Genomic DNA, 7,279 nt, shown 5'->3' on the forward strand with positions numbered 1-7,279 from the left:
ATTCCCGGACCGTCCGCAGGTCGGATTTAGGGGGTGATTGGGCCGCATCCAGCCCATGGGCCTCAGTTTGCCTACCCCTGTTCTAAATCTCTTCATATCTTTAAGCAGATTTGCAAAGCTGCTTTACGCAATGCCACACCATTGGCTCATCTAGCAAAGTACTGACAGGCACTGACTGGCAGTAGCAGCTCTCCAGGGTTTCAGGCAGCTGTTTCCCCCAGCCATACTTAGTGATCGCAGGGATTGGACCTGGGGCCTTTTGCATTGCAAAGAAGGTTCCCTGCCACCGAGCCGCAGACCTTTCCAAACCAACTGACGCCTTAAATTTGATGGGAGGCTTTCCGGGGATGAGCTCCCTGGCAACTGCTTTCAGTTTCTGCCCTGCTCAGACTTGGAACGTGTGCACTGATGAGCGACAGCAAGGGCGCCTCTGAGCTTGTGCAAAGTGTGTCTCTGCTCAGTAGCTAGAATTGATTATAGTGAGGCTTCCAAGGCAGAGAATGCTCACACCAGGACCCACACATTGTCTGGATGTGTCACAATGCTCTGGGGATCCACTGTTACAGAAGGGGGGGGGGGCATGTCTTCTTCACTACAATATATTTGCTCAATTTCTCTAGGACTCCATCACCCCTCCCCTGTCCTCCATAATCTCTCAAGTAATCCAGTCAAAATCACTCTGCCAAATCTTTCCTCCGGGCAATGCCAGGTGACAGACTACGTGTACATGGACCATTGTCTTCTCAGGATGTGCTTATCTGCGCATATCTCCAGCTCTGCATATTCCCCCCTCCCTCCTCCATATGTTAATCTGTGTAACCCAACCTCTCCTTAATGTATTCATGATGTAACTGGGATGTATTTTGCACTGTATTCTGGGACATGGAGGGAGTTTCAAAAGTTCATGTCACCCCTTTCTCGCTGTTCAATCTCGCCTTGAACCTGTTGCGCAATAAACTTGGATCTTCTGCAGTTTGCTCCTGCGTCCGGCTGAGCTCATTTTTCTTCCGCAGGGACCCACGGACTTAGTCCGATGAGCTGGGTGGCAGAGTAACCCCGCACCCAGATTTTTCCGTAACACCACATAAGTGTTGTGGGTTAAATCTAGAGCCCCTTCCACAACAGCCTCTTGATGCCCCAGCTTCCAAGGCTCCCCAGCCCCCCTGAAATCTGCTCCAAGGCCTGGATGGAGGCAAAGGCAAGGGACTTTGAGTTCTCCATGCCTGATTGCTGGTGCAGAACTGAGAAGGTTCCACAGGGATTGCATTCTTATGGCAGCACTGTGTAAGGTGCTGCCCTCAGTTGGCAGATATTTATACTTCCTTTTTTTACGATACAGTGAATTTCCACTAATATAAAGCAAAAAAACCCTTCAAAAATCAAATCACATCAGAGTACAGACAGTTCAAGCTAATCATCGAGCCAAGAGTAAAAATAACCAAACTGGGAGGCAGGTGCAAACCACCCCAATTTAATCCTTAATCACCTTGCAGTTTCCTTTTCATGTTCATGAACAAAGGCGCAGGAAGAATTCATTCAGCTCCTCTTTAGTCTCCTCCAGCAGGCTTGCAATTACCTTGTTCTCCAATGGCCTTCCTAGTCTGTTTCCAGCTTTTGATGTGGTTGCAGAATTGCTATGGTTGGATTTAACTTTTTTTTTTTAAATCAATACGCTCCTTTAACAAATGGCAAAATGAATGAATTCTTTAATAATAATAATAATAATAATAATAATAATAATAATAATAAATTTTTATTTATATCCCGCCCTCCCCAGCCGAAGCCGGGCTCAGGGCGGCTAACAACACTAAAAAAGTGCAACAATATAAAAACATCATAAGAATTAATTAAAATCAAAATTAATGGCAACCATAAACTAAAGTATTGTAAAGATTGCTGAAGGAGGGAGTCAGGCTGTGCCCTAACCAAAGGCCTGGTGGAACAGCTCTGTCTTGCAGGCCCTGCGGAAAGATGTCAAGTCCTGCAGGGCCCTTGTCTCTTGTGACAGAGCGTTCCACCAGGTTGGAGCCGCAGCCGAAAAAGCCCTGGCTCTAGTTGAGGCCAGCCTAACCTCTCTGTGGCCTGGGACCTTCAAGATGTTTTTATTAGAGGACCGTAAGTTCCTCTGTGGGGCATACCAGGAGAGGCGGTCCCGTAGATACGAGGGTCCTAGGCCGTATAGGGCTTTGAAGGTTAAAACCAGCACCTTAAACCTGATCCTGTACTCCACTGGGAGCCAGTGCAGCTGGTATAGCACCGGATGAATGTGATCCCGCAGCGAAGACCCCGTAAGGAGTCTCGCTGCGGCATTCTGCACCCGCTGGAGTTTCTGGGTCAGTCTCAAGGGCAGCCCCACGTAGAGCGAGTTACAATAATCCAGTCTGGAGGTGACCGTCGCGTGGATCACAGTGGCTAGGTCAGGGCGAGAGAGGTAAGGGGCCAACTGCTTAGCTTGGCGGCGATGAAAAAATGCCGCCTTTGTTATAGCTGCAATCTGCGCCTCCATAGAGAGGGAGGTATCGAAGATTACACCCAAACTCTTAACGGACGGTGCTGGCACTAATTGCACCCCCGCAAGAGATGGGAGTTGCCCCCTCAATCCCATATCGTCCCGTCCCAGCAAGAGGACCTCTGTCTTCGAAGGATTTAACTTCAACCGGCTCCCACGTAACCATCCAGCCACAGCTTCCAAGCATCTGATCAGTGTGTCTGGGACCGAGTCAAGATGGCCATCCATCAACAGATAGAGTTGGGTGTCATCGGCATACTGATGGCAGCCCAGCCCAAAACTCCGGACAAGCTGGGCGAGGGGGCGCATAAAGATGTTAAAAAGCATCGGGGAGAGAATCGCACCCTGAGGCACTCCACACACCAAGGAGTGGCGGGATGACAGTTCCCCCCAAGCGCCACCCTCTGTCCCCGACCAGAGAGAAACGAGTGCAGCCATTGAAGGACTGCGCCCTGGATCCCCACGTCGGCGAGGCGGTGGTCCAAAAGTTCGTGATCGACCATGTCGAAAGCTGCTGACAGATCTAGAAGAATCAGCAGCCCCGACCCGCCTCGATCCAGCTGTCTACGGAGATCATCTGTTAGGGCGACCAGAGCCGTCTCGGTCCCATGACCAGCGCGGAAGCCGGACTGGAATGGATCCAGAGCCGATGGATCCCTTTTCGTCTGCTTATATCCCTTTTCGTCTGCTTTCTTTTGCTTTAAGCTTTGCCCTCCTCATTTGAACGAGATTTCCATTTTCTGAAGGAAGCCTTCCTGCCTCTAAAAGCTGCCTTGACTCTGGTCATCAACCATGCTGGCATCCTCTTAGCCCTGGTAGTACTTTTCCTGGCCTACATTCAATCTTAACTTCTAATATCACGGTTTTAAAGAACTTCCAAGCCTCTGGAAAAGATTTGAGCATCTTGGCTTGGTTTTTCAACTCCCTTTTTACCACTCTCCTCATTCGGAAGGAAATTTCCTCTTTTGAAGTCAAATGTGGCTGTGCTGGCAATTTCCCACTTACATGGTTTGGCTGGCATCCTTCTGTCTTGAGCATGGGTAGGCAAACTAAGGCCCGGGGGCCGGATGCGGCCCAATCGCCTTCTCAATCCGGCCCGCGGACGGTCCGGGAATCAGCGTGTGTTTACATGAGTAGAATGTGTCCTTTTATTTAAAATGCATTTCTGGGTGATTTGTGGGGCCTCCATAAACTGTTCTTTTCATCTTTTCTTTTGTTGCAGGGTTTACACAGCACTGGCCGCAGATGAGCCCTGAATTCAATTTCACTAGCTCCTCCTATTGGGCAGCAATCTTCTCTGAACTATGAGGTGCTGGGATCAGTGGGTGGGGGAAGGAATTTGAGGGAGAGCCCACACACAGTTTCTTAAAATGTCCTTGTACCAGGTGCAGCCAACATTTTGTCCTCCAAATACTGTTGAACTCCAGCTGCCATCATCCCTGGACGACAACATATTCTTAGCCATCCCTGTCCTGGGTCCTGCACTATAAATTGAAAGCAATATCATGTCACTTAAGACAGTGTTTCCCAAACGTTTTTGGGCAACGGCACACCTGTTTACCGGAAAAAAATCTCGCGGCACACCAAAATTAAAGCCCCGCCCCGTGACGTCAGCGCGCAGCGTCACGCCGGGAGGGACGCACAAAAGTGAACGTTTTTTCCCTTCCCCTTGCCGGGGTGGGAGGAGGCAGCAGAGCGAGGGACTGAGGGACGGCGGCAGCTGAGGCGGCAGCGGCTGTTGTGGTGGTGGCGGCGATAGCGAGCGGAGGAGGAGCCGTCGCCGGGAGTTGCTGCTGCTGCTGTTGCTGCTGCTGCCCGGACATGCTGGCCTCCTCCTCCTCCGCTGTCTTGCGCTCCTCCCTTTTGCGCGCGCTGCCCCGCCGCTCGGCACCACCACCGCGGAGCCGCCCCCGGCTCGACGCGGATCCTCGCCGCCGCCGCCTCTCGCCGCCCGACTCGCCCGTCTCCCTCCCACGGCACACCAGCCGGTGTCTCACGGCACACTAGTGTGCCGCGGAACACCGGTTGGGAAACACTGACTTAAGACAGTCATGGCTCCCCTTCCCACAAAGATTCCTGTGAATTCTGGAAGCTTCTATCCTTATGTCAGGGTGTTGGACTAGACCGGCTCTTTGGCCTGATCCAAGAGTTCGTGGATGTTTCACCTCCTCCTCCTCCAACGGTTTATGGAGTTGCCAGAGAATATTCTTGCAAGAAGATCAAACCTATCCAGTGGCGTAGCGTGGGGGGTGCCAGGGGTGCCGGCTGCACCGGCCGCAACATTTTGGGGGGGCGCGTTTGGCCGGCCCTCCTTGAGGAAGCAGGAACCCCACTGTCTTCGGACCTCCTCCGAAGCCTGGCGGTGGGGTGGAGAGACCTTCTCCCCGCGCCAGCCTTCGGATGGCTGTCCTGAAGACTTGTGGTGGGAGCAGTGGCATAGCGTGGGGGGTGGAGGGGGGGCCTGCCGCACCTGGCGCAACATCTGGGGGCGCGCGGAAGAGACTCGAGTGCTAAAATCCACGGGTTAGGGGGCGCAAATCACTTGCCTTGCCCCGGGTGCTGAGAACCCACGCTACGCCACTGATCAAACCTATCCATTCTTAAGGAAATCAGCCCTGAGTGCTCACTGGAAGGACAGATCCTAAAGCTGAGGCTCCAATACTTTGGCCACCTCATGAGAAGAGAAGACTCCCTGGAAAAGACCCTGATGTTGGGGAAGATGGAGGGCACAAGGAGAAGGGGATGGCAGAGGACAAGATGGTTGGACAGTGTTCTTGAAGCTACCAGCATGAGTTTGACCAAACTGCGGGAGGCAGTGGAAGACAGGAGTGCCTGGCATGCTCTGGTCCATGGGGTCACGAAGAGTCGGACACGACTAAACGACTAAACAACAACAGAAACGTTACCTCTTTGCAACTACCCAACAATTCATTTAGCCAATCTGCCTATTTGATTGTATCCATTATTATGGCTCATTTATTATTGCACCTTTCCTCCAAGGAGCTGAAGGTGTGGGGGTACAGAGCTCTTCCCCAAACCACAACAACCCTGCAAGGTAAGTTGGGCGGAGAGGCTGCAACCTCCTCAGTTTGAAATTTGGACCATGCTGAGCCTTCCCTGAAGAATTGATGCTTTTGAATTCTGGTGCTGGAGGAGACTCTTGAGAGTCCCATGGACTGCAAGAAGATCAAACCTCTCCATTCTTAAGGAGATCAGCCCTGAGCGCTCACTGGAAGGACAGATCGTGAAGCTGAGGCTCCAATACTTTGGCCACCTCGTGAGAAGAGAAGACTCCCTGGAAAAGAGCCTGGCACTGGGAAAGATGGAGGGCACAAGGAGAAGGGGACGACAGAGGACGAGGTGGTTAGATAGTGTTCTTGAAGCTACAAACATGAGTCTGACCAAACTGCGGGAGGCAGTGGAAGACAGGAGTGCCTGGCGTGCTCTGGTCCATGGGGTCACGAAGAGTCGGACACGACTAAACGACTAAACAACAACAACGAGCCTTCCCTGCGGCCAGCAGAGGGCTGTCTAAAATCCTCGCCAGGCGAGGGAGCTGGTCGCTTGCTCGCTCCTCTCTCCGTCTCTGATTTCGGCTGAGATGAACGCGGCTTTCCCCCAGAACTTTGTTTTGAAGCGGCATCCGGCATCCGCGCCCGCCCGCCCGGCAGCCCCCCTTCCCGGCACCCGGGCAATTGAGGAGCGAGGCGCTGCGGCGGCGGCGGCGGCATCTTCTCCCCATCAGCATCAGGGAGCCCACGGAGGAAGGACCCGGGGGCTGAATTTCCCCGCTGCGGCAGAAAGGCGTCGAAAAAGTCTGGGAAGGGTAAGTGCGGAGGGGAGAAAAGCAAAGATCTGAAGATCTGATTTGTTACGCTGAACAAATGGTGCTCACTCACCGCAGCCTATTGTTTAGTTCAGCTTGCAATGCAGTCTTTTGCATTTTTACCCAGAAGTAAATCCTACCGAGTTCAATAGGACGTACTTTCTGGTATGTGCCCAATCCTTCTTGCAGCTTATCATCATCATCATCAACAACAACAACAATAATAATAATGTCTTTTCCCCTGGCAAATCTAAGGGGGCTTACAGCTAAAATAGAAAGAGCTAAAAAGATTTTTTTTTGGGGGGGGGGAGGGAAACAAGCATTTGAAAGCAGTTAAGCACTAACAGAACAGAATATCTTTCTTTCTCTCTCTATCTGATCTATTAAGACATACCGATCATTGCAATAAAAACATCACAGCACCAGCCCTTTCCTTAAAATAAGTCAGTTTCCCCGAAAGCCTGCTGGAACAAGAGAGGCAGTCTAATTTTAAGAGGCTTAATCCGAAATGAAAAGACTCTGCGGCTTACGAAACACCCCAAAAGCAATAAAAGCATTTAGTAATCCTGCTGTTAAGATTTGGTTTCTCCTTCAAGGAAAAAGGAAGTTCTGCGAACATGTTTCACAATAACTGAATTTTGATTTTAAACCTAAATGGCACATGCCTTCTGTCTTTCCTGGAGAGAAACCGACTAATAATACTCCCCACCCCCACCCCTGTTGAGGATGCTGTTCAAATATTAAACTATTACTGTACTATCCATTGTAAAAGTTGCTTCATGTCACTCAGCCTTTAGGATTCACTGCAGAAACCTATGCATGCTTACTCAGAGGCCAGTCTCACTATGTTCATTTGGGCTTACTCACAGGTAAGTGTTCATAAGATTGCAGATGGAGCTGCCTTCTCAGGCCCAGGGTCTCTGTAAAATTAATCTCAAAACTGG

Source organism: Podarcis vaucheri (genome assembly GCF_965113315.1).
Source record: "Podarcis vaucheri genome assembly, chromosome: 2".
NCBI classification, from domain to species: domain Eukaryota; kingdom Metazoa; phylum Chordata; class Lepidosauria; order Squamata; family Lacertidae; genus Podarcis; species Podarcis vaucheri.